At 38.2% G+C, this 26975-nt stretch overlaps 1 protein-coding gene and 1 pseudogene across 7 annotated transcripts in view; both read right to left on the bottom strand.

The window, feature by feature from the left end:
• Window positions 1–26975, bottom strand: part of DPH6 (diphthamine biosynthesis 6) — a 448616-nt gene that overhangs the window by 8707 nt on the left and 412934 nt on the right. The window lies entirely within an intron of this gene.
• On the bottom strand, window positions 12760–14651 carry LOC103246106 (PRELI domain-containing protein 1, mitochondrial pseudogene; annotated as a pseudogene).

Below are 26975 nucleotides of genomic sequence, written 5' to 3' on the forward strand. Positions count from 1 at the left end.
TCAGAACAAACACTAATAGTCTGCTTAAAATCTTTAATATAAGTAATGCCAGCATGCTAGAGGATTCTAGTGAATATTGAAAGGGGTTTTTACCCATTTAAGGCAGAGAATGGCTTGAACAGTGCTGTTTGGAGCCAGAAAAGGAGCAACCTGGTTCAGAGGTGAAAGCTTCTTATAGTTCCTGCATTTGATAAAATACAGACCTTGTAGCATTCCCTCATAGACCTGTGACCTCAGGCCCTGGCCTTTAGACTTTTTCCCTCCTTGAGAGTGAAATGATTAGTGAGGTCCTTCTATTAGATATGTTAGCAGTTTCTGCAAAAAAGAGGATTTTAATAATACTAAATTGCAAAGAATTATGAGGCAGGGCTTACTTCTAGATACTAAGACAAACCCAGTTGAAGCTGACTACATAAGCTCCTATGCAGGGCCATCTGTTTAGTTCTAATAGTATTTTCTTTCTTTCTTTTTCTTTTTTCTTTTTTTTTAATCTTTGCAGCTTGGTTTCAAACCCTGTCTGGGACACCTGCTCAATGTGAAATGAGATTGGCGAGTCTCAGTCCATTTGTGGCTAGCTGAAATTTTCCATCTTCCTTTCCAGAAAAATGGTCCATAAGGAAATTAAGTGAAAAGAGTTAGACGTCACACACGGATTCACGTGTAGGTGTACTGAAGGCCTACAGAATCTTCCTGTGTGAAAAGTACAATATAAATTCAACACTGGTTCATTGGTTCATCCACTTCTCCTCTCAGCAGCTCTCTAACACCTGAGGTCTCTGATACCCTGAAGAGGATGCAACTTTAGGGACACCTTTTTACTGTTCTAAGCCACTGCATAATTTGAGCTGAGATTGTAACATGGTTTGAAATTGGCTGTATTTGCTGCTTCATTTAAACAGGAATGGTGTATGAAAATAGTGTAAGAGGTACTTTTCTGTGCTTTTCTACATTATGTAAATAGATTCTACATTATGTAAATAGAGATTTAAAGTCTCTCTAAATAATAATTAAAGAATATTCATAGTTTAAGAGTAAACAGATTAGATGCCTTCAGACCGTATATTACCCACCAGAGAAGGCGGACGACCATAATTTATTATAACCCAAGGCAATATTACCCTAAAGTGGTATGAATTTTGATTTCAAAAGTCAATAGGGTCTTTTCCATATAAATTTAAAGCCATCAAAAATTTCACTGAGTTTACTAAATACACAATTAGTTTCTTGTTACAGATAATTTCTATTGATTCAAATCTGGTTTGTCAGCATGGATTAATCAAAATCGTCAGGGATTGAGATCTGTATGGCTCAAGGGATCAGTTTCCGGGCTAGGAGCCTCTCACCCCCAGGTCACTGTTTCCAATGCATAAAGGAGTTTTGAAAGGCCTATTTGACAGCTGGTGTGAAATCAACCAGCACTTTCAACTAAGTCTCCTGCATAGATTCATTGTCCCTTATATGAAAAGACATTAGCACCTACCGTCTAAGGGTATATGTGAGGTGAACAGTTATTGCATTGTCAGCAATCTTAGTTATTATTCATAGATACGTCAATATTTATAATCTCCTATGGTAAGCAATAGCAATTGCTATCTTCAAGGCCTGCCATATCTAGTTATAAAATATTTATCTCTGTATGACATTTTCCTGCAGTTGAAACCAGCTGATTTCTGATAGACCAAGCTATTGTATATTCTTTCTTTTCTGGAATAAACTGTAGAAATGTTTCTTTTCTAGACAATGTATGTGTGTGCAACTCCTTTCTTTGTTTGCCTTTCAGGTCTTCCCTAAAGTGTAGGTTATAAGGTTCTAATCTTTTATCACTACATAAAAACTTCAGGTCCAGGTCTTCGCCAGTTATACGGCTTCCCTAAGGAAAATACTGTTCCTGGCAGTTCTGGGTTAGATGATTGTCCTTCACTTGCTCACAGTCTTTAGGAGGCTTTTAACCCCACCTGGGCATCCATAATGATCCATTGGGTAGATCTATGGGGTAGATCAGGATAGTACATATGCCTTGCTCTGTGGCCACATATTTCATCACTCTAAGTCAAAGAAACCCTCTGAAGATTCCCTTCCCTTCAGCCCTCAACCTTTAAAAGCCCTTAATAGCCTTGTTTATTCAAGGTGAGTCAGGCAACCTGATTTTCAAGAGTTTTCTAGTTCTAGTCCCATGGATTTTGTTGTCAGGGACCAAACAACTTGTTTCTTTCCTGTCTTTGTAGAAAAATGAATAGGCTTTTACTATAAAGATAGTAGCCATTCTCCTAGTTAGGAAAGAAGAAAAAACCTGGTTACCCTGAATTAAAAGAAAAGAGGTTCTAGCCATGTTGGATCATGTATTAAGTTTTGCTACCTTGGCTGGGTGCGGTGGCTCATGCCTGTAATCCCAGCACTTTGGGATGCCGAGGTGGGCGGATCACCTGTAGTCGGGAGTTCACGACCAGTCTGACCAACATGGAGAAATCCCGTCTTTACTAAAAATACAAAATTTGCTGGGTGTGGTGGCGCATGCCTGTAATCCCAGCTACTCAGGAGGCTGAGGCAGGAGATTCGCTTGAACCTGGGAGGCGGAGGTAGCAGTGAGCCGAGATCATGCCATTGCACTCCAGCCTGGACAACAAGAGCCAAACTCCGACTCAAAAAAAAAAAAAAAAAGTTTTGCTACCTTTTCTTTACTAAGGTATTTTTAACGTATGGTTCTTCTATGAAACTACAAATCTAGGAAGCTCAACATAATGAGTGGTGCCTATAGTGACTGTTATGCTGTGAATGCAAGTTCATGATTCTTATTCGTATAAAGCATGAAAGGCCAAGGTGGGCAGATTATGAGGTCAGGAGATTGAGACCATCCTGGCTAACATGGTGAAACCCCATCTCTACTAAAAATTCAAAAATTAGCTTGGCGTGGTGGTGTGCACTTGTAGTCCCAGCTACTTGGGAGGCTGAGGTAGAAGAATCGCTTGAACCCAGGAGGTGGAGGTTGCAGTGAGCCGAGATCGTGCCATTGCACTCCAGCCTGGGTGACAGAGTGACTCTGTCTCCAAAAAAAAAAAAAAAAAAAAAGAGAGAATGGGGGCAGGGTACAGTGGCTTATGCCTGCAATCCCAGAACTTTGGGAGGCCAAGGTGGGCAGATCAGTTGAGGTCAGAAGTTTGAGATCAGTCTGGCCAACATGGAGAAACCCTGTCTCTACTAAAAATCTACAAAAATTAGCCAGGCGTGGTGGCGGGCACCTGTCATCCCGGCTACCCTGGAGGCTGGGGCAGGATGATCACTTGAACCCAGGATGCGGAGGCTGCAGTGAGCTGAGATCACGCACGCCACTACACTCCAGTCTGGGTGACAGAGTGAGACCCTATCTCAAAAAAAAAAAAAAAAAAAAAAGAGAGAATGGGAAGCATCTAGTGCTTTCTGGTTTACTCTCAGAGGGGGGTCATGGTGATCTTTGGACGCTGTGTATAAGACAGTATAGTTCTCTACTACTGGGCCATGTCCATACAGTGAAGCCAGCTTGGTAGAATGTCTTAGTGATAGAGGTCATGCCCACAGGAATTGCTGGCTTTGCTACTAGTTATCCATATGTCTGTGGCTACTTAATTTCAAGTCCCTTTGCTGTGGGATCAGAAAGAAGGTTTGGGGGATCTAATTCAACCAAGAAATCTGCCTTCCTGGATTCCAGATGTCAGGGAAGTAGCCCAAGATAATTATCTTCCAATTCCAAATTGTTGACCCAAATTGCTCCAAACTGACTTGAGTGCTCCTGGCCATAAAGCTAGAGGTGTGGGAGGAAGGAGGAAGCTCCTTTGGTTTCAGGTAAATGAGTGGAGTTGACCTAGCTAAGTGGCTTCCTTCTCAGTCCAGGGAAGGGGAGGCAGACAGTTACGTTCATAGAATGTCTTAGTTGAGGACAAAGAGCTGCTGGATTCACCCTTAGGGGACTTACTGTTGTCCTAGAGAAGGCCATCACTAAGTAAAAACACTGAATTCTTTGGAATTTAAATTTTTCCAGTATCCTCATAGCACATTGTATACATTTCAATTACATCATCACAGTGAACTTCAATCATTCACCGATTTTCCTTCCCAATGAATAATAAAGGCAGTGACTATAGATTATTTATCTTTACAGAACAAGGATAGAATCTGATATATTACCTGCACTCAAGAAATGTGTGACAAATGAATGCATGGGAGAATCCAGAGAGGAACATGAGGTGTTCCATACTTCTTTCTTACCCTATTCTTTCGTTTCAGTGATGGTGACTTAGAGATGGAATCATTATGTATCAGTGCAGTAGAGTTGGTAAGCCCTCAAGTACCGTGTGCTTAATTTGAATTCTGATTTTTAATATTTTAGTTATGTGATTTAGAATACTTTTTAGTTATGTGATTTAGAATACTTTTTAGTTATGTGATTTAGGACAAGAATTAAATAGCTTCATCTGTAAAATCAGAAGAATGCTATTTTTTTTTGGATGTTGTGAGGATTAAATAACATACAGTTCTTGACACCTATAAGTTACATTATTAGTAATATTACTGCCATCAAAGTGGGAATATGTCCAGCTTGCTGCTGTTGAGTCTCGGTGAGAGGGAGAAATCATTTACAGCATCAAGTAAGAGTGCCTGATTTATTGTCTTGGATAACACTAAAGAATGGACTAATCCCCAGTTATTGTGCATCCCTTGGGTGATTCGATTTACCAGGTAAAAATACATGTCTCCCTATTCTAATTTCCTTTAGATACATAAAATCTGATTATTTAGTCAAGGAAATTCCTTTTTTCTTCTGGGTGGCCAAGGTGTGTTTGTGTAGGGGGAGGTGGGTAGAGCCTGATATGAACCATGTTTCAGTGTCCAGCAATCCTGGGGGCACTGAGGAAGAGTGTCAGTGCATAAATATGGAATGCTGACATTCTGAGCAAGGCAGAGAATGCACCAAGATTCCCAGTGTGGACTAGAAATGCAAGAGAAAGGAGGCACGGATTAACAGAAAGTTTTGGAAGAAGTCTGACATGGAAGGGTAGACTCTCCAAAGGAGTGAATATGGAGGATGCCTGGAGAAGAGAAAACATCTTAGCCTAGAATCTTTGCACACAGTAGCAGAATGGTAGTCTGCTAAATAGTAGAGGTAATAAGTGCCCATAAAGCCAATATAAGGTAAGAAAAAAATATTTCTAGAAACATTAGACAATCTCTAGAGTCTAAATTTCCCTGGGGAGATGTAGTTATTTCATATTTACTAGGTTTCTTTTCATCAAAAAGAAACATTTACTTAAGTCTGTATTACCTCTTTTTTTCTTAGTTTATTTGCATTTATAACTCTGCCAAAATAAATTGGTAACCTGGAAATACACAGGTACTATTTTTTTCTTGCCACTGGCCCGTTCTGAATAATCAATAAATAAAAGGACTTCTCATACCCAGACCTTGATTTGAAAGATACCCTGAAGATTTACAATATGCTAAACCAGGGAAAAACTTGGGAGTAATCAGTACAATACATTTTGCTCTCCATCATAATCAGTTTTTCAGCCTCCACGTCGATAAAACTTTTTCTCCTTTTTCACAATGGTTTACAACTTAAATAATTTAATACAACAGTTGTTATATTTTTATTGCAAGCTTATAAAACCGGTACCATAAGTCTTTTCTATGCAATATATTAGCAAAAAGTGACAGTGGAGAAGGGGAACTGATGATTACTAAAACTGTAATTCAATCTTCCAGTTCTGAAGATGTCATAAAAACATCTTCTGCTTTACTTGCATATGGCAGATACTATCAGGATGCCTCAAATGAACTCTCTCTGGATATTCAATCTCTCCTTAGGCATTATTTCATATACAATAAAAAAGGGACTTCACAATGCAAATGCAACTCTGATTCAAGCCCAATAGTTCTTTTTGTCAAATAGGACTTTCTTTTATGAAGTTTCATCTTAGAATTAATTTTGATATCAATGCCTGTCAAGCTGTGGAAATTGAGCTGAACCAAGTGAGTCTATTCCTCTTTGCGCTGACTTGTAGGAAGTGGTAATTAGAAAAAATGCAGAGATTTTTGTACTTGGCTAAAGAAAATTTAACTCATCATGCTACAAATTGTCAATCTTGTCGAAAGTATAGAAGTGGTACATAGCAACATTCTATAAATGCCTATTTTTTTTGTATATTTTTAAATCCGCTTTTTACTACTTTTCATCTTATATTAGTTGCAAGAAAATTCTTTTCTAATTTTGGCTAATTGCTGCTATGATCTGAAAGGTCTGTGAAATTAAATAACAGATTCCTGTAGTGTTTATGATTAACGATGTTCCACAAAACTTAGGACACTAGCATGGAAGAAAACATATTTCATTAGATAAAGAGGATGGTTAGTTATTTGTACATTCTTGCCAAAGTTCTCATTCAGTGGTCTTGTCACATGTGTACTGACTTCAGTCTAAAACAAAGAGGCATCAAATTCCCCAAATCTCTTCTTTGAATGTCCAACATACAATTAATCTAATGATGTTGCAAATAAAATTAAAGAACTGTTATCTTTCTATTAACAGAGTCACTTTGCCTTCTGTATCAATGCACTAAAGCAATACTTTACAAAATCCTTTAAAAATCTTCCTAGGATGAGAATAAATTAGTTTTTACAGGGAGGTGGAGGAATTGAACTTTCATAATATGGCTGCCTGGAGAGCAACACATACAGTTGGAAGGTAAAATTTTCCATTTATCCCCCAGCCTGAGAGAGTGCAGGTGGCACTCTGTGGGTTTCTGCACTTTGTCTCCCAGCCAATGCAGCCCTGGCCGACTCCACAAGGGGTGAAAGGTCACAGACGCTATGTGAGTGGTGTTTAATTCTCACCACAACAGAGGCTGCTAATCACATAACATTAGGGTGAATTATGATAATTATAAAAAGCTGAACAGAGAGATTCAACAATAACAACAGCACGACTACAGCTGTGATGGTAGTGATGAAAAGGTGGTGCTTTCACGGCCCATGGTAATGGGTTTGATTGAGATTCTGGAAACCTTTGGTAAAAGACACTTTGCCCCTTGCAGGTTAGCTTTTTCTAAACCACCTCTATAATAAGTAGAGTAAAAATAACCCATTTGAACAGTTTCTAGTGTTGGAGCTCAAAACATTCTCCTCTAGCATGCTGAAGTCCTATTCGTCTACAGAGTAAGAATTTATTTCAGAGTCACTGCTTTCCAGCAGGTCTCAACTTGTACAGCTGTTAGCTTCTGAGCCTTACATGAAATTTTAATTTGTCTGATCCCATTTTACTCTTCTACATATGTAACCCCCTGTAATGGACTTCATTTGCCCTAGGAAAATTTGGAGAACAGTAAAGAAGAGCCTATTCTTAGGAGTTTTCAAATTCAGGAAAAATTGATTGCACATTTTGAAACAGGAAAAAGTCAGGCAGTGGATATGAAGTGCAATAAAGAAAAACTAACTGATATAGTTAGTCCCTAGTGATTACATAGTTTGCTTTTCACATTTTGGGGGCAAAGAAAGCGTCACAGCCTTTCTGTTGTTCACCAAGTTGAAATGCCTTGCAACATTGGTTGTTTTACTGAATCAAGAGAGGCAGAGATGTTTCGAAGCCACGAACTGCAAGGGGAAGTTGAGCCACCATTAGCCCCACAGTTTAGCGTTAGGACTGGCTTCCAAGTAGCACTAATCGCATGCCTTGAATATACAGAAGATGCAGCATGTTTAAAATAAAAACACAGGGCTTCAGCCATATTTGTATATTTATTTATTTGAGACAGAGTCTCGCTCTGCTGCCCAGGTGGCGGGATCTCGGCTCATTGCAACCTGTGCCTCCTGGGTTCAAGCAACCATCTCCAGCTAATTTTTGTATTTTTAGTAGAGATGGGGTTTCACCATTTTGGCCAGGCAGGTCTCGAACTCCTGACCTCAAATGATCCACCTGCCTCGGCCTCCCAAAGTGCTGGGATTACAGGCATGAGCCACCACACCCTGTCATATTTATAAGCTAATGGTAGCACATCAAATCTTACTAGGAAGTGAAAAAGTAGTAAATGAAATGATACATATACTCTATGCAAATAATGCCATAAAGCAAATAGTCTCATATGTTCTAGCTAAGGCATCGGGATAGTTTTTAAAGACTTTTCTTCTTAAAATATGATGCAATGATCCAATGTAATGCTAATGAAGTTGGTAAAATCTACTACAAAATCTGAGTCATGAAGAAGTTGTTCAAAACTCTTTGACACAGTTCAATAGAAGAGGCACCAATATAAAATACCATGTTATCAAGCCCAGCTGCTATGAGGTTGGATAATTCCAAACTAGGGTCTATGCAATTGATCCCAGTTGCACACTAGTAGCCCGCCTATTCTGGCTGATTTGATATTAGCTTGGAAAGACAGTTTTGGGCTAAATAGTGCTGGGGCTTACAGTAAGTTCATTTTAAACTTTCAGGTGACATGAAAATATTTACAGAAGAAGTTACATAGCTACATAGGCAAATGGCTACTTAAGTGCATGTATCTTTATTTGATTCCTGAACCACAGGAGGTAATGATGATGATAACCATAATAATGACAAAAACTAACGATATTTAATATCTACAGGCATTGTATTAGGTCTATTGACTGCATTATCTCATTCTCACAACATCCAGAGGCTGCCTTTTGTTATTACACCTATTTTACAGATGAATAAATTGAGACAGAGAGAAGTAAAAAAACCAGGCTTTCTGAATTGGGTGAAAATTTGGGCTCTACTGAGTATCAGAAACATTCTGGGATAAGAAATGGAATCATCTGACTTTTCTGTGATTATTGGCTCTTAGCAGCAGTGCAGCTTTAGGAATCAATACAGTGCACGAGTTCTATAAATGTGCCTCTTAATAAGTTAATAAAACAGCGATATTCTCATTGCCTCTCCATCCAAGTTTCAGGGGAAAAATGAGAATATTAAATGCAGTAGGATAGGGAAGATCTGCTCCATTTGCTCTGCAATGATAATCTTTTACAAAAGAGGATTTTTATTATTAATTCTTTGCCTTCTGGGGATATTATAATTTTCTAGAATGTAGAACTGCCTTAAGCACAGTAATTTGCTGAGCTAGACTGAATCTCAAAATGTTTCAAATGAGCTGATAAACAACTGCATAATTAGCCATTAGTAGATCAAGTCTGTATGTTACTGATATCCAGATGAGCAAACCAATGGATAGGCAAATTGTAGATATAGTTTTAAAAACTAAGAGCCTGTGTTTTATTTTTACATTCTTTGTAACTTGTTCTTTAAAGAATTAAAAACCACATTTCATTTGCCCTTTAAAAAAAGAAATTTAGATTATTCTATCAAATAAATCCTTAGAGACTTAATCATTAAATACATACTGCCATGTATGAATAATGAAGGATTTGTGTGGTGAATGCAACTCATGCTCTAAAATTGACTAGATGGTGGGATTTTTCTTTTCAATTAAAACTTGCCTCAAATCTATTGCTTGCATGGGTAATGCTCTTTCATCCTCCTTCTGAATTTTGGTTTAAGTCCAAAGTATGAAATACATTTGGCCTTGATTATGAAAATAAAAGGTTTTGCATGTTCAAATAAGAAAAGGAAAATACAGTCAGTTTTTATGCTTAAACACACATACCTTATTCAAGTGGCTGGCATCGAGTCCAAAATGTATCCATGTTACAATTAAACCTCTCTTCTTATTTTTCAAGAACTTCTCACTGGATCAGAAAACACCTGCGCTGGAATTTGTCATGCAGGGTTACAAGCTAGGTGTAAGATTTTTGTTTGTTTGTTTTAATATTAAAATCAACTCAGCAGTTTTGAGGACCAAATAAAGAAAAGAGAAAGGTTTAATTTAAACAAGGTTGTACTTTATGCTCTGAACTCGGAGGTTACAAAGCCAGACAGATAAATGTACCAGCAGAAAGAAAAGCAGCAGCAATTTTCCTGAAAATTTATAAATTAGAGAATTCATATTTTATCTTAAATGGCTTAGGTGTTCTCTTGTTTGGGGGGCAGACCAGGTATAATTTCTTGAGATTCTTTGCAGATCAATTATTCTGATTTTTGTCTATTAGTATTTCAGATGTCAGCGCATAGTAAAATGCTAATTTGAAATTGTGCAATGGGCACAAGACGATGTGTGAGCCTAGCTAGAGAATGGATGTGTCACTACATTTAAAAAACTATTTTGACCTTTGACAATTTTAACAGCCTCTAAAATCTGTATACTCTTCTTATGCTCCCCATTATCACTGATCCTCCATTTGATGCCAACTGATAACCTTATGTAAAATTTTGTTGTTGGGCTCAAGTTCTGCCATTATTACAATGATTATTTATCCACAGTCTGATTTCTATTTTAGTCACAGCCTTAATTTATTACAGACCTTGAGTCCCTGTTACTGTTTTTATATTTACATTTCTTCAACTAGCCCTTTCATTTTATAAATTGGCATTCATTGTATTTGCATATTTGCATAGTTGCACAAATAGACCATTTATATCCTCTACGTTAGAGGCATAAGGTCATCTAGGTTCTCAATCCAACAAGGAGTGCCAATTTCTTTTTCCAAAAGTGTGCCGGCTGAACTCAGGTCATGATGAAAAAACAAGACCTTTGATTCATAAGGTATCAGCAATAATTGCTTTGGTGTTTTTTGAAGGCACTGGAAACGTTTTAAACTATTTTAGAATGTTCTGACTTTGTCAGGAACATTTAGCCTTCATGTATTTGATAGGTAATCTTATCTGTATATTTTGTATCCTTTTGTTCTAAACTCATAAAAATGACACCAGTATTCTACAATGTCCAAGATACCTCATTAGGATTTTATTAATGAGGCTTTTAAAGGCAATCCCTCCCTAAAAGGGAAATTACATTTGGTTCAGAATAAATGAACTTACACAATTAAAGATCTGAGTTGATTTAAGGCTATGCAGCTGAGAAACTTAAACAGATTTCAAATTTGGAGCAATATACCGTCATGGCCCCAGAATAAGAATATTATTCCGAATTTGATTATACTTTCACAACATGCAATGCTATATTTTCAGAATTAGGTAAATACAGAAATGTGGGTCATTACTGGGTTCCAGTTTTATGCATAAATAAAATGTTAGGGAAAAAGTTTCACTGAATTTTATTTTAATCCTTTGTCACCCCATCTCTGTGACATTATTATAAATCCCACTGACATTATTATAAAGCAAACCACAGTTTTGCTATTAATGAGACATACAAAACAGCTTGTCTGGCATTTGATTCCTATAAAAACTTTGAGGTCAAAAGTTGTTTCTCACAAATGCATACCTGTATTGGATATTGAATACTTGGGCTAGGCTTTTGATCTGGAAGGATTTTGAAAAACCTTTATAATGGACAATGTTTGTATTTTTACATTAAAAGACTCATAAAACCAAATGAAAACACAATTGACAGTACTATAATCAAAGAAGGAAAAAAGACCTCCAACCCTTTAAGTAAGTTGTTTCCTTACAAATGTGGATGGAAAAATACTGCAAAATAAACTACCAAAATCAAAAGTTAACAGATTATGATCATAACTGCCATTTATTTCTGACTTGTATGAGGAAATAAGTAAAAAGTGCAGGCAAAGGAAAATGCGAACCTAAATTCTGATGAACAAATTTCACAGTAGATAATTCTTCTGCTTTTGGATTTTTGCCATCAAAATACAGTTAATAATTAAGAATCAGAGGCCATAAATCACCAAGAAAAATCAATGGACGGCTTCCAGAGAGAAGAGCACATATGGCTATAGACATCCTGGACTGGAAACAACGGAACTTGTGCAAGATACTTACTCCAACAAATAAGTTATTTTAAAAATTTATTTATTTATTTATTTATTTATTTATTTATTTATTTATTCTGATACACAGTCTCTTGCTCTGTCACCCAGGCTGGAGTGCAATGGTGCGATCTTGGCTCACTGCAACCTCTACCTCCCAGGTTCAAGCGATTCTCCTGTCTCAGCCTCCCAAGTAGCTGGTATTGCAGGCGCGAGCTGCCACGCCCATCTAATTTTTTTTTTCTTGTATTTTAGTAGAGACAGTGTTTCACCGTGTTGCCTAGGATGGTCTTGAACTCCTGAGCTCAGGCAATCCACCTGCCTCAGCCTCCCGAAGTGCTAGGATTTTATAGGCGTGAGTCACTGTGCCTGGCCACGAATAAGTTATTAAACAGTGTGTGTGAATTTTGTTTTAATTATTTTACTAAAACCAGCAGTGAGGATAATGATTACTTGCATTTAAGCTTTGCTGCATTAATCCTACAAAAATATTCATGTTGAAGTATGGTGGTTCCATAAAAAATTAAACAGAATTATATGATCTAGCAGTCCTACTTATGAGTATATAAACAAAAATAACTGAAAGCAGAGACTTCAACAGATATTTATTTTTTTGAATTCAACAAGTATTTATTGAGTGCCTATTATGTGCTAGATATTGAGACACATCAGAGAACAAAACCAAGAGCTCTGCTCTCGTGGGGCTTACAGTCTAGCACTTACTGCCAGTCCACCTGCAGGCTACCTGGATCCCAGGGCAAGTCACCGCCCCTGTGTGTCTCGGTCCTCAGTTGCCCAATGGGAGAATAAGCAGACCTGGCTCAGACGTGGATCACGTGCCTGGTGTATTGCAGATGTCAAACTGGATTCCCCACAACCCACCACCCAGACAGTAGATAGGGCTGTAAGTTGATTTTTTTTTTTTTTTTTTTTTTTTTTTTTTTTTTGAGATGGAGTCTCGCTCTGTCGCCCGGGCTGGAGTGCAGTGGTCGGATCTCGGCTCACTGCAAGCTCCGCCTCCTGGGTTCACGCCATTCTCCTGCCTCAGCCTCCCGAGTGGAGTAGCTGGGACTACAGGCGCCCGCCACCAAGCCCTGCTAATTTTTTTTTTTTGTATTTTTAGTAGATTCGGGGTTTCACCGTGTTAGCCAGGATGGTCTCGATCTCCTGACCTCGTGATCCGCCCGCCTCGGTCTCCCAAAGTGCCCGGATGTGAGCCACCGCGCCCAGCCGGAAGTTGATTTTCAATGATAAGGTACAATGGAGGGAGGGCAGAGAACTGTCTGGGGTGCTGTGGTGGTGGTGGGCGGGCCACACAAAGCGATGCTGCTGCTGCTGCTCCTTGGTGGCCGCCTTGCTGGTGAGGTCCTTGGCCTTCTCTGCAGCTGCCAGTGCCATCTCCTTTGCATTCTCCTTGTCTTCCTTGGCTGTCTCAACAAGTGTTTTGAAAGGGGCCTCGCCTTGCAGCTTCGCCAAGGTATATTCAAAACCCTTCGTGGTCTTGGTCACGTTGCTTTTGAATTGGGCAAGGCCAAATTCCCGGACAGCTCTGGGGACACCAAATAAGCTAGAGACCCAGAATTCCCGGCAGATTTCCGTCCAGCCACTGTTGACAGAGTTCACACAGTCAACTCACCGTTCCTCCACCACCATCGGCCAGGCGTGGTTGATGTTTCAGGTGAAGGTGGTCACGCTCTGATTCTGTGGGTCCACAACAGAGTCCTCCAATATGTACGTCCACCGAGTGAGCAACACTGGCAGGAAACAGCCACTCAGCCCAGCGGGGCATCCTCTCGGTCTCGGTCAGGAGTCGCGGGACAGCAGTTTCTGGCCAGGGGTCACCTCCCGGTGTACTATGTCCTCCGTCAAGATATGTTTGCCACAGGGATTCGGGTACCGCTGCCCGAAGGCGGCGAACACTTGGTCCCAGGAACTCCGGAGCACGCTCTGGCCCAGGAGATACTTCACCAGGCTCAGCATCAGGGCTGTGGAGCCTGGGAGGCACGCGGGGGCCGGGCCGGGGCTCGGTGCACACCCGCCGCCAGGCGCTTAGCTTAGTCACCACCGCACCGCGCCTGAGCAGCTGCCGCTGCCGCTACCATGAGTTCAGATATTTTATTTTATTTTTCTGACAGTAGACTGGATTCAAATGAACAGATATTTGTACATCAATAGTAAGATTATTCACAATAGCCAAAAGATAGAAATAACCCAAATTTAATTGGCAGATGAAAGGATAACCAAAATGTGGTATATACACACAATGGAATATCATTCACCCTTAAAAAGGAATAAAATTCTAATTCATGCAATAATAACCTTAAAGACATTATGCTAAATAAAATATACCCCACACAAAATGAAGAATATTGTATGATTCCACTTATATGAGGTATGTAGAGTTGCCAAATTCATAGACAGCCAGTGGAACAGTGGTTATCAGGAGCCGAGGGGAGGGGAGGACTTGGAGTTACTGTTTAGTGGGTACAGAGTTTCAGTTTGGGATGATGAAAAACTTCTGGAGACGGATAGCAGTGATGGCTGCACAACAACATGAGTGCACTTAATGCCAGTGAATTATACACTTAAAAATGACTAAAGTTGGCCAGGTGCAGTGGCTCACACCTGTAATCCCAGCACTTTTGGAGGCCGAGGTGGGCGGATCATGAGGTCAGGAGTTCGAGACCAGCCTGGCCAACATGGTGAAACCCTGTCTCTACTAAAAATACAAAAAAATTTAGCCAGGCATGGTGGCGGGCGCCTGTAATTCCAGCTACTCAGGAGGCTGAGGCAGGAGAATCGCTTGAAACTGGAAGGCGGAGGTTGCAGTGAGCCGAGATCGCGCCACTGCACTCCAGCCTGGGCAACAAGAGCGAAACTCTGTCTCAAAAGGAAAAAAAAAAAAAAAAAACGACTAAAGTTGGCTAGGCGCGGTGGCTCACGCTTGTAATCCCAGCACTTTGGGAGGCTGAGGCGGGCAGATCACAAGGTCAGGAGATTGAGACCATCCTGGCTAACACAGTGAAACTCCATCTCTACTAAAAATACAAAAAATTAGCCGGGAGTGGTGGCAGGTGCCTGTAATCCCAGCTACTCGGGAGGCTGAGGCAGGAGAATCATTTGAACCTGGGAGGCAGAGGTTGCAGTGAACTGAGATCCCGCCACTGCACTCCAGCCTGGGTGACAGATAAGACTCCATCTGAACCAAAAAAAAAAAAAAAAAAAAAAAAAGACTAAAGTTATACATTTTATTATATTTTACCATAGTGAAAAATCACAAAAAAATTCACATTGGGTAACAAAAATTATTTAATATTCAAGCTTTTTAAACAGTGTGGTAGAACGCTGACATTTACAAAGCTTTGGAGATCTTTGTGAATCCCCAATTTTATAGGTATGAAAGTGTTCTGACTTTATTCTAACTTCCAGCTTTCTCTCCCTTAATAGTTCTTTCTCATACATATCCTCCCAACACAAAAAACAAACTCAGTGTCCATTGACTTTTCTTTTCCACAGTATGCATTTATTGCATTGTTAGGGACACGAGAATTTTCCCCCTGAAATGGTTTTCTTTTGCTTTGCCTAGAAAATTCTGTGAATTCTTTCATGTTACACATCTGGTCTGCCATCAAATTCAACATGCCACTATTTAATCTCCTGAAAATTTCTATTTTCAGGCTAAAACAGATAATTTCTCCAAATTATTTTCCTTCCTCTTTATTTCTATCAAGAGCTCTAGCAGTTGGCTTTCTTCTTTGAGCCAATTTTTGCCCATAAACCATCACGACAGTTACTATAAGAAACAAGTAAAAAACAAAGATGAATAGTAATGAAAGTGCTAGATGATAAGATATGAATACTGGACAGTCAGTTAGGTTCATTGGCTAGTTAAATCATGCTTCTTGAAAGTATCTGTGATTCTAACTCTTGCTTCAGGAAAATTACAAATCAGCACCAACATAGGTTCATATTTGCAAAGTTCTAAGAACAGTATCTGACACATAGTAAATATATAATTTTAAATACAAAATACATGTTAGGGGTCTTTAGCAAATCAGAATCAATATACAAAGATCATCAGACCTAAAAAATACCAAAGCTGAGTTTATTGCTGGACAGACATGGAGGAGCTACATCGCTAAGATGCAAGTTAGGGGGTCTTCCCAACCAGGAATTGAAAGGCTAGATGTAGAGCAAAAAGAGAGAGTATAGCAAACAGGGAAAGATTTTGAGTTCACGTTTCTGATTGACCCATGAGGTGGATTGTTAACTCTCCTTATGATTGATATATTCAGGTTCCATGGCACCCATACTGAGAAAACTGGTTTCAAGTAAGTCTGGGTGAGTTGCATAAGATTCAGTGGACCTAGGTTCATTCGATGGACGTCTTAAGCATATGAACATGCTTGAAATTTAGTGTGTGTTTTATAACCGAAGTGTCCCGAAAAATGTAAAAATCATTAACATTTATGATTGCTGAGAATCTATGCATTTTTCCAATAAAAATACTGATAGGATAACAGTGAGAAAGTGGCTAGGGATTTACACATGCTCTAAAAAATGATATGAGGAGTTTTGAAAAGTTTTCCACAGGAGTTTCTGAAGTCAGCTCTATCTTTTGATGAACCCACATAGTTAAGGAGTTCCCTGGTAAGAGAAGCCATGAGCACTTAGGAAGAGTAGAATTTACTCAGTGGGCTAACCCTATTTAATTGAAATTGCAACAATGTTATGAGGATTTAGTAATATTTCTCTATCGTCCTAGAACACCAGATAGAAAGTTTCAGTGTTTCATTCTGCAATGTACAGGAATTTCTGTGTGTGTCAACATTCCCCAGCTTTACTTCAGGTCCCTGAGCTAGTACCTGTCTAGAATACATGCTCAGTAAATACGAGTTGAATGAATACATCAATATATGAACAAACTGACATTTCTCTTTCCTTTATTCACCTACAAATAGTGAGGAGCTGACCTACTTGTTCCTTTTGGAATGGCACCAAAAATCTAGTTTTCTTCTGAGTGGAATGACCAGTTTCCTAGAGGAAAGCTCCACAGTCAGACAAGCCACAAAATAGAAACTGATTTAAACTGGAGATTTAGGGGGAGAAAACACCAAAAGTTGAAATGATGGCATTAAAAAAATAACTTTTATTAGAAAAGACGTGTCTTCTAGAAGGAAGGCTTCCATAGAAACAAAAAATGAATCTACTGTTTTACCAGTAGATTCTCATAAAAGATAGATTTAAAAATTATGCTTAGAAAAATAATGAGTAAGACTATAGAGATAAAAACATTACGTTTTATATATTTAATTTAAAGATTTTAAAAGAGTGAATTAAGGCATTATTTTCCCATTAAAGAATGTTTCCATTTTAAGTTTGGGGGACTAGCAGATTTTTCTTGTCACATGGTAAGTGATTCTTATGCTATAGCCATTAGAGATTCCCCCATCATCCCTGAGTGGGTAATTATTACTTGAAATAGCTCTTTCAGAGTGATTATTACAAAATATACCTGTCTTCTGTTGATCTACTGCTTTATTTATCTCATGTTAAAAGATCTTTAGAAACCTTTCTATCATTAATGGACAAATTCCATTTTACAGATACATCCATTAGTTGCTAGGAATAATTGTGATCCAATTAAAGTATAACCATTTAAGACAAATTCACACATTAAATGCTCAGTACTGTACATTGTTAAAGACTTAAATCTCCAGACCCAGTTTTTTTTTCCTTGATAGAGGACGATAAATGAGACCTCAAATAGTGGATGGATCTTCTCCTGTCTAGACTGGAGGAAAAAAGATCTGAAAAATAAGCATATTGCTTGAAAAATCCTTCCAGAAGGGTGTTCAAGGATCACTGTAGATGTTATGAAATAACAAAGTATTACAGATCTCTTGGAGATGGAGGGAAACTCATTAAAAAGAAAGAAAGAATAGATCTCAAATGGGTATTTAAGGAAATAAACATGACAAACTATTTCTTATATCTATGACGTGATTCTCAGAAAGATTTAAAGCGAATTTGTTACTGTCATCATAACTATTTCCATGCAATTAAGATCATAAATAGAATTTGTTTTCACAAGGGGCAGTATTGGAGAGGCAGAAAGAGAAACATGCCAATATTTAGCAAAATTTATGCATTAGATTGTAAGCACCTTGAAGGTAGGGGCCTAATTAATTCCACTCCTCATCTTCAGAGCCTAAAGTTGATTCTGACAAACGTTATTACTGAATAAATGCTTGCTGAATGAATAATTTAAATGAGCACATGACAGTTTTCCTAATCTCCGTGGAGAATCCACAACCTACAAATGTGCTTAAAATACATGTCTCCACAGAAAACGATATCATGGATGGTGCTGGGGTTGGAAAATCAGCACATGAAAGTCATTTAATCCACAATGTAGCAGAAACATTACATATTTGAAATGAACAAGTAGCAGGAAAATAATACTGCAGCAATAAAACCAAAGAGAGAAATCACAAAATTAAATAAAAAGTTAAATTTTTCTTCTCTCTGTGCATGAAGAGAAGTAGATTTAAGTATAAGAAGATGAAGAGATGTATAGAAATTGTCATGGAGAGGCTCATATTCTCAAGGAATTTTAGAAGCTGATGGCTCTTAAAAATTATGTAGAATTTCCCTTCAAAACATAACCCTACTTATTCATGATAAAAGTCTTTGATAATACTATTTTAATGCTTATCAGTCAAGATTAAAATGATTTTTTAAAACTCAAAAGTGGAATGGCGAGAAGGGAAAAGAAACAAGTGAAGAAAAATCAAGTAACCCAACAACAAAGATGAAAATAGTATAAAACATATTAATCTAGTACTCCCTGGGCTCCAGACACTGAGGATAGATACAAAAGTGGATAGAAACAGTCCCTGCCCTCAGTAAGGGAAGTCAAACTCATAAAAAACTAAAACTACAGTCATTATAAAAACTACAAAAGAGGTAATTGGGGTACAATAGGGCCAACAAGCAGGTGGCCAGAGCCTCCTGAGACCGTTGGTGAACCAGGCTTGTGGTGAATCTTAACAGAGGAGGAGTTTCTTTGCCGGCAGATAGTGTAAGAGCAATTCAGGCTCAGGGAACAGAGTGAGCCGAGGAAAGTGTGTGAAGTGCAGAGGCCGAGTGGAAGGGAGGTGATGCACTGGGACATGGGAATGGAGGGGCAGGCCAGGGCTGGAGCAAGAAAGGGTTCTGTGGTCCCCCTGTCTTGAGTCTACAGACCCCTGGAAACTTAGGGGGTTTTAAGCATGGAAATAACATGACCAAGTGGACAATTTAGAAAGGTCACTCTGATGGCACTATGGAGGATAAATGGTAGCAGAGAAACCTGTTGAAAAACGTCAAGGGAATGAAAACTGGGAGTGAATAGCAGAGCTAATTATAGAGAGAACCAGGAAAGCCATTTGGTCTGTATTCATCTTCGTAAAGAGCCTCAAATTTCGATTCTTGACGTTATCTTCTACCGAGGTTATCTACACTGTCATTAGAATTCATTGTTAGGGTGGAACATTTAAAATATGCTAAAAATGTTGTAACCTTGCTTTTATATTTCTTTAATTTTTAATACACTGAGAGCCTTGGTAATAAAAAGGATCCAACCATGGGGAGGAAATCTCCATCCGAGAAAACTATTATCTTGCTGTGCCCGGTTTGTGCTTAGCCTTCTTCTCAAGACAGAGAATGGCAGGACTAGAGAAGAGATGACAGCTAGAAAGTTTCCATAACTGGAAGCAATTTAGGTTTTTGCAGTTGGGTGAAGAGAGTGTGCATCTCTTTCCTTACAAGTTTTTGATGTTTGTAAGATGAGTGTTCATAGCTTTGGAGCGCCTGAACTGTTATTAAATAATTCTTTACCTACTTACAATATAGAGGAAGGTGCAGAATTTGAAATATTTAGTAAAAGTATTATGCTTCTCTAAATTACTCTCAATTTTCCTGACATAGAAGATTAACTTTGAGAAATGACCCAGGGTTAATTGTTTTTAAACTAAATTATTGAAAGTGGCTCTTTTCTCTCATATTTATGTCTCTGGTACTCTACTTTTTAAGACCTTATGAAAAGCATTATAATCATCTGCAAAAAAATCATCATTTTGTGGTTGTTGATTACAAAACATGAAACTTAATTTTTGCTTTTTAAACATATTGGATAGCTATTATTGAAAGGAAGACTAGATATGCAGCCAAGTTAGTTAGGGGCTATTTATTTCCAGGTAATCACAGCACAATCACCCTGATGAATAAAGTAAATAACAATACAGCAGATTTAAAGAGAGTTGAATTTTGAAGTTTTTAAAAAAGCATTCATTCATTAAATGCAATTGGTTATTAGCCCTTTGCTAAACGATTAACATATGTCTAAACTTAATAATTATCTATCACTCACGAAGGGTCTGTACATCATATACCTACAAAAATAAAAACACACCTTCAGGACAAAGTGGCATAATTGTAAGGCCAAACTTGATTGAAACAAAATCTGTATGAATTCAGACTGTAAATAAATCTAAATTATTCCTTCTGAGTTCAGTTGTCCTTGACATGTAGAAAAACCAGGAAAATATATCTCTTTTCAGAAAGAAAACAATTTTTTTTTCTTTTAGTGGATGACTAGATCTTTATCCATGTAGGCGAAAGCAATAAAAATGATAGAAGTATTACACTATTAAGATGAACAGAGAGGGTCTTCATATTTCTAAAGTTAGCCATCTCGTACAAGCCAAGGACACAGAAAAACTTTCTCTTTTGGAGTATTTGAGTCAATGTTTATATCCAATGCTCTGATCCTCCTGCTAGGGATGTCTTCTTTCCTATTCCTCTGCACTGGACAGTCCCTAAACAGCTTGGGCACTGAGGGGACCACGCAAAAGAAGGCACTGGTAGTATGCTAATTAATGCTCTGAGACCTGAGAGAATCTAAGCGTCTTTGAGAGAAGTCAGTTTACGGGGTCAAGCGTATCAGAGTTCTGGTAGTTGGCACTGAAACATGATCATCTTATGTAGATACAAAGTTGTACACAACTACTTTTTGGCTGAAAAGGTAAGGAACTTTCAAGATCCTTAATATTTGAATTGGGATTTGTTCAATACTAATTATTAGCATGCTTTAGAAAGTTCAAACTGTTTCCCTCATCAAGTATCAGTTTCCTGACCTAGAATTCCTATAAGGAAGATGGCCTAGAACAGTCATCTGTGAGGCAAATTCTGGTCCTCTTTTATGTTTAAATATGTTCTCTTCCTTACTGTTTTGATCTCATCACACATTTTCCTTGTGGGGGCGAGGGTGATGGTGAGGGAATTGTTCCTGTCAAGTATGCTGCCTTACTTCGCTTTTTTTTTTTTTTTTTGCAAGATAGACTCATAGCTTCCTTGACAGGAACAATGAAGTAATTAGTATTGTACCTCCCACTTAATTAATGTGTGACCCAAATTTTGTGGCATAAGTTTTCAATGAGTGGTTTCATTTTTTTTCTGCTCTTTTAAAAAATTGGGGTCAACATGACTTCTTGTTCAAGTAGGGAGAAAACAGAAAGGCCCAGTCTGCAGAACTATTCACACAGAATCTTCTAATACAGTCCCTTTAACTTCGCACTAAACTCAAATAAAAAATCAGGGCTTCCAAAATGGTTGCAGTGAAGCAGGCAGTCTCCCAAGTGTAGTTGTAGGCATGTTCTAATATTCACTTCTACCAGCGGGCCTCTCTTCTGACTTCTTTTCTCATATGACAGTGGTTAACGGAAAACTGACAAGAAGAATTTGGGGTTTATGATGAAAATTCTGTAAGAATTCACGGCGGGAAGGGATAGTTTACTTTTGGGTATATTCAACTCACTAGGTATTCTAAATGTTAGGTTTCCCATAACACAAAGGCACAGAGGCTCACACGTGCCCAAAGTAGTGCCATGTTTAAAGATTTCTTCTCATGAGTAGCATTTACTGGCCTCAGCCCATCTTTACATTAAAAAAAATCTGCTAAGTATGGATTCTATATTCTAAAGTCTAAGAATTATAAATAAAATCCGAACCATGGAAAACTGAACAACTTTCTAAGATGTTTACCAGAGACATGTGCATTCAGATCTTTCCTCAAATTAGATCTCTGGCATTCCTTTCTTGCTTTCCAGCATTCCTCCAATGCCATATCTGTTTCATGGCTGGGAGGAAGCCAATTTCAAGGATCTATTGCACAAAGAACTATTTACTGAGACATATGGAATGCGTTCACTACAAAATAAACAGGAGTAACATGCCTTTAATATAGATTTTGACAATAAGAAATGAGACTAATTTGTCTTTGCACCCTCATGCTCTAGAATACGGTGGCAATATCTTTGCTGTTTATTATGGTGCAGCACCGTCCATGGTTTTGGTGGCACATAATTTTCTTAGCTTAGTCTCACTCTTCACCTTTACATAGCCTTCGCATTGTCTTCCAAAAGGTGAAAATCTATTACCTTATAAGTTTTTACAATGAGAAGACCTTTTCATACTAATGCACAAATTTCCTATGCTCTACCAATGGTGGCATTATTTTCTCTGCCTGCCAGATTGAAAACTTAGTCATTTTGACTCTTTTCTGTACATCATAAAATTCTGGCAAGTTCTCGAGTCTCTCAAATATAGATCCCACTTTAGTACTTCCATCATTTTTCCTCCTGTAGGACAGTCATTCTCAAACTTTAGTTTGCAGATAAGGACCTGGGAAACTCATGACATACAGATTCTTGGCCCCAGTCTTAGATTATTTAGTAGGTCTTAGGAAAGGCACAGGAAACTGAATTTTAGTAAGTCACTTAAATACAATTCTAGATTCTAGGTTTTCTTAAATTCTACATTTTGAAGTCTATTCTACAGTCTTCTTATCTCTGTTGTATCTTTCAAATGATTTTCCAAAAAAAGCATCCTACAGATTATATCATGCTTATTCACACATTTATGCCTTCAACTATTTGTTGAACACCTTCTGTGTTTCAGTACTTTCCTAGGTATCGCATTCATAACAGTGACCAAAACAAACATCTCTGACCTGCTAGAGTTCATAGTCTGTGTTTCCTCAGGTTTAGGAAGAAGCTTCTATAACTTATCAGATTAGATCCACGTTCTCAGTCTGATGTTGAAGATCTTACTAACTTGTCTCTTACTACCTTTCAACAAGGATGTTCCTCTCTAGTCAGGTCATTTTCTCTTACTGTTTTCTAGCCTTTCTGTCCCCATACACAGTCAGTCTACCTCTGGTTTTGGTCTTATTATTCTCCATCAGAAATATTGTCTGGTATTGTGGACAGGGAATAAAGTTGAGAAAGCAAGATTCATTTATTCAATTAAACACATATTTATTGAGAGCCAAACACTATTCTAGATATAAGGAAATTCAGCAGCAAACAAGACAGAAAACAACCATACAACAAAAAGCTCCCAGAAATATCAGATAAATGCAATATGGGGTGTGACAGTGATAGTGACCCAGAAGCTACTTCATATAGGGTAGTTAGGTATCCTTGAATGACAAAGATAGTGGCTATGCCAAGAATGGATGTTGGTGAGAATGTCAAGGAAGGGCAACCCTTGTATGCTGTTGGTGAGAATATAATTTAGCACAGTCATTAGGGAGAACAGTAGGAAGCTAAAAACAGAACTGTATTGGTGAGAATATAATTTAGCACAGTCATTAGGGAGAGCAGTAGGAAGCTAAAAATAGAACTATCATACGATCCAGCAACCCCATCTGTTGAGTATATATCCAAAAGAAAGAAAATCACCATATCGAAGAGATATCTGCACTCCCATTTTTATTACAGCACTATTCACAAATAGCCAAGGTGGAATCAATCTAAGTGTCCATCAATAGATGAACAGACAAAGAAAATGTGATATGGATATACAATGGAATATTATTCAGCCATGAAAAATAATGGAATTCTGTCATTTACAACAACATGACTGCAACTAGAGGCCATTATGTTAAGTGAAATAAGCCAGGCACAGAAAAACGAATATTCCATGTTCTCACTCATGTGTGGGAGCTAAAAAAAAGTTGAACTAATGGAGATAGAGAATAGAATGGTAGTTACCAGAGGCTAAGAGAGTAGTAGGGACAGGGAGATAGAAAGGGGATCGCTAATGGGTACAAAAATATAGTGAGATACAAGGATGTAGTGTTTGGTACCACAATAAGGCAACTACAGTTAACAATAATTTATTGTGTCTTTCAAAATAACTAGAAGAGTGGAATTGGAATGTTCCTAACACACACACAGACACACACATGCACACACACAGACAAATAAATGCTTGAGGTAATGGCTATCCCAATTACTCTGATTTGATTATTACACATTGTATGATTGTATGAAAATATCACATGTATCTCATAAATATGTACAACTAATATGGATCCATAATAATAATAAAAGATAAAAAAGTAATGTAAATGTAAATAAATGTAAAAAAAGAATTTGCATGTTTTCAATCTTTTCTTCCAAAATATTTTAAATTATTTATTAAAATTACAGGGCAAAATACAAAATACATTTTAAAAACACAGTGGCCATGCAAACTTCAGGGGAAGAGCATTATAGGCCAAAGGAATAGCTAGTGCTAAGACTTTCAGATGAGAATGTCTGTAAGAGGAATATGAAGAAAGCCAGTGTGGCTGGTGCACAGCGAGAGATGATAAGGCAGTAAAGGCTAGAATCAAAGAACTCCACGTAGGCCAGATGACACAGGGGCAAGAGTATGGATTTTATTCTAAGTGGAATAAAATGCCACTGGAGGCTTTTAAGCAGGGGAGCAATATGATTTGATTTATGTTTTAGCAAAGCTCTCTTTGGCTTCTGTGTGGAAACTATAGACAAGCAAGAAGAAACCAAACAGGGATTTCCGTGGCAGCCCAGCTGAATGACAATGCTGGTGTGGGGAGGCAGTGAGTGGTATGAATGGGCTGAAATGGATAGACTAGCAGATGTTACGGAAGCAGTGTCAAGGGGCTTGGTGATGGATGGGATGTAGTGGGTCAAAGAGAGGACCCAAAGGTAATTCTGAAATTTTTCACTTGAGTAATTGACTGGGTGGTCACATCCTTCACTGATCTAGGGAAGACTGGAGAAGGTGCAGATTGGGGTGAGAGGGTGAAATCAAAAGTCTAAATGGTGGGTGATGTGGCTGAATATATAGCTGCTGGAGTCAGACTGCCAAAGGCTTCCAAGAAGAGAAAAACAGTGGCAGACCCTATTATTATTAAGATTATCTAACAGGATATCTGATAAAAATTACATATTGTGGCATTTTCAGAGCTTGAAATACTGGTTCATAAAAATGGGGACATTTTACTCAGTTGCAAGTTCTATTGCCAATGGGCAGTATCTCAGAAACAGGATGTCTGTAAAGAGGATCTTTGTTGTGACAAGGAAGAAAAACTGTTGCTCTTTGTGAGAAAATGTTTCCAGTTTACAATTAATTTTATTTTTCTGACTGAATTTCTTTTCCAATTCCACAAGCCTGGTTAATAAGAACCCTCCATGTATAATTTAGGAAATCTAGACAGGGAAAATCATCAAAGAGAATGCAAGAGATGAAGAAAATCAATGTGCTTACCTACCCTGTGTGTTCACTTATCCTTCATTTTTCACTTCTTTCGTCTTCATAAAAACTTGGCCACTGAAACCAAGTGAACCACTGAAATGTATATTTTTTTCCTAAAGAAGCACATTTTGGCTCATGTGTGTCAATTTCAAAAGTAGCTGCTTCTTTCCTAGATAAGTCATTTTCTAAATAAGTGATTTTGGTTTTTTGTTTGGCAAGTTGAGTAATTTTGGCTTTGTCAATAGTTGGTATTATCATCAAGTAGGAGGCAAATTATTCACTGTGAATGAATTAATATCTCGAAGAACCACAGTTATTTATGCCCCGAGTGATAAGCTTGGGAACTGTTAATCAGCGCACTGACAGAATTTGTCAATGAGATCAATGCATCGCTGTTGGGGATCGTCCAGGAATGACAGAGGACAGGAAACTACCAGAAGATTAGATTCATTCATTTGCTTGCTCCTTCTTTCTTTTTCTTTCTTTCTTCTGTTTCTTCCCTTGCTCTTTCTCTTCCTTCCTTAACATATATTCATGATCTCTTCTGTGCTAAGTGTCAGGGATAAGCTTAAGGAGACCATATACCGCAACGTTAACAATCTAGCGGGGAAAATAAACGCATGAAGACATCGGACATCAATAGAGCACAGTGTACTAAGTACAATAATAACGGTCTATACAATGTTTTAAAGTGCAGATAAGACTCTAACTTGCCCTGTGGGGATTAGGAAGGGCCTCACTGAGAAAAGGAAATACAAATTCGGTAAGTGGAGAAGGCGGTATTTTAGGCCGAAGAAAATGTATGTGCAAAGCCAGGCTCTTGTGAAAAAACATCACCACTACCACAGCAACCGCAATACCATGTGCTTACTTTACATCAGGCACCATGGGAGGTGCTTTTCATAAATGAATGCATTTAATCATTACAACCACTCTATAAGGTAGGTATTATTCCCAGTTTTTGGATAAGAAACTAAGTCCCCAAATGGTTAAGAAACTTGTCCCAAAGAAAAACTTTAGGGGGTGGCTTAGGGAGTTGTGAGCACTTTGGTAGACTGGTACGTGAAGGGTGTGGTGGAAAATGTCTCGAGATGAGACTGGAAAGACCACCACAAGTTTAAGAAACACTAAAGTACATTACTGGGTAGGGTTTAGGCTTACTCTTAAATAGGACACATTTTTCTATCTCTGTCTCCATCCACTCATTTTTTGAATATCCGTTACATAAAGGACTTTAAGGAAGACACAAAAATCATACACAAAATGAATAAAAATGAGGGTGAAAGAAGAGAAAAGACGGGAAAATGGAAGGGAGTTAGGAATAAGGCCAGCTGAGTAGACACAGTGAATCTCGGCAGACACTGGTGCTGTTTTACATCTTTCTGCGTGGAAGTTGAACCAAACAAGGAGAGGAAGGCCAACCTACCCACTGAGTGAGCTGAAACTGCACCCACTGGAAAGGCCAGGATTTTCTGAAATAAGGATTTCTGAAGTCATTTAATCAGATGAATAGTGAATAGATGCAAAATAGAAGTCCT

The sequence above is a fragment of the Chlorocebus sabaeus genome, chromosome 26 (assembly GCF_047675955.1).
Source record: "Chlorocebus sabaeus isolate Y175 chromosome 26, mChlSab1.0.hap1, whole genome shotgun sequence".
Classification (NCBI taxonomy): domain Eukaryota; kingdom Metazoa; phylum Chordata; class Mammalia; order Primates; family Cercopithecidae; genus Chlorocebus; species Chlorocebus sabaeus.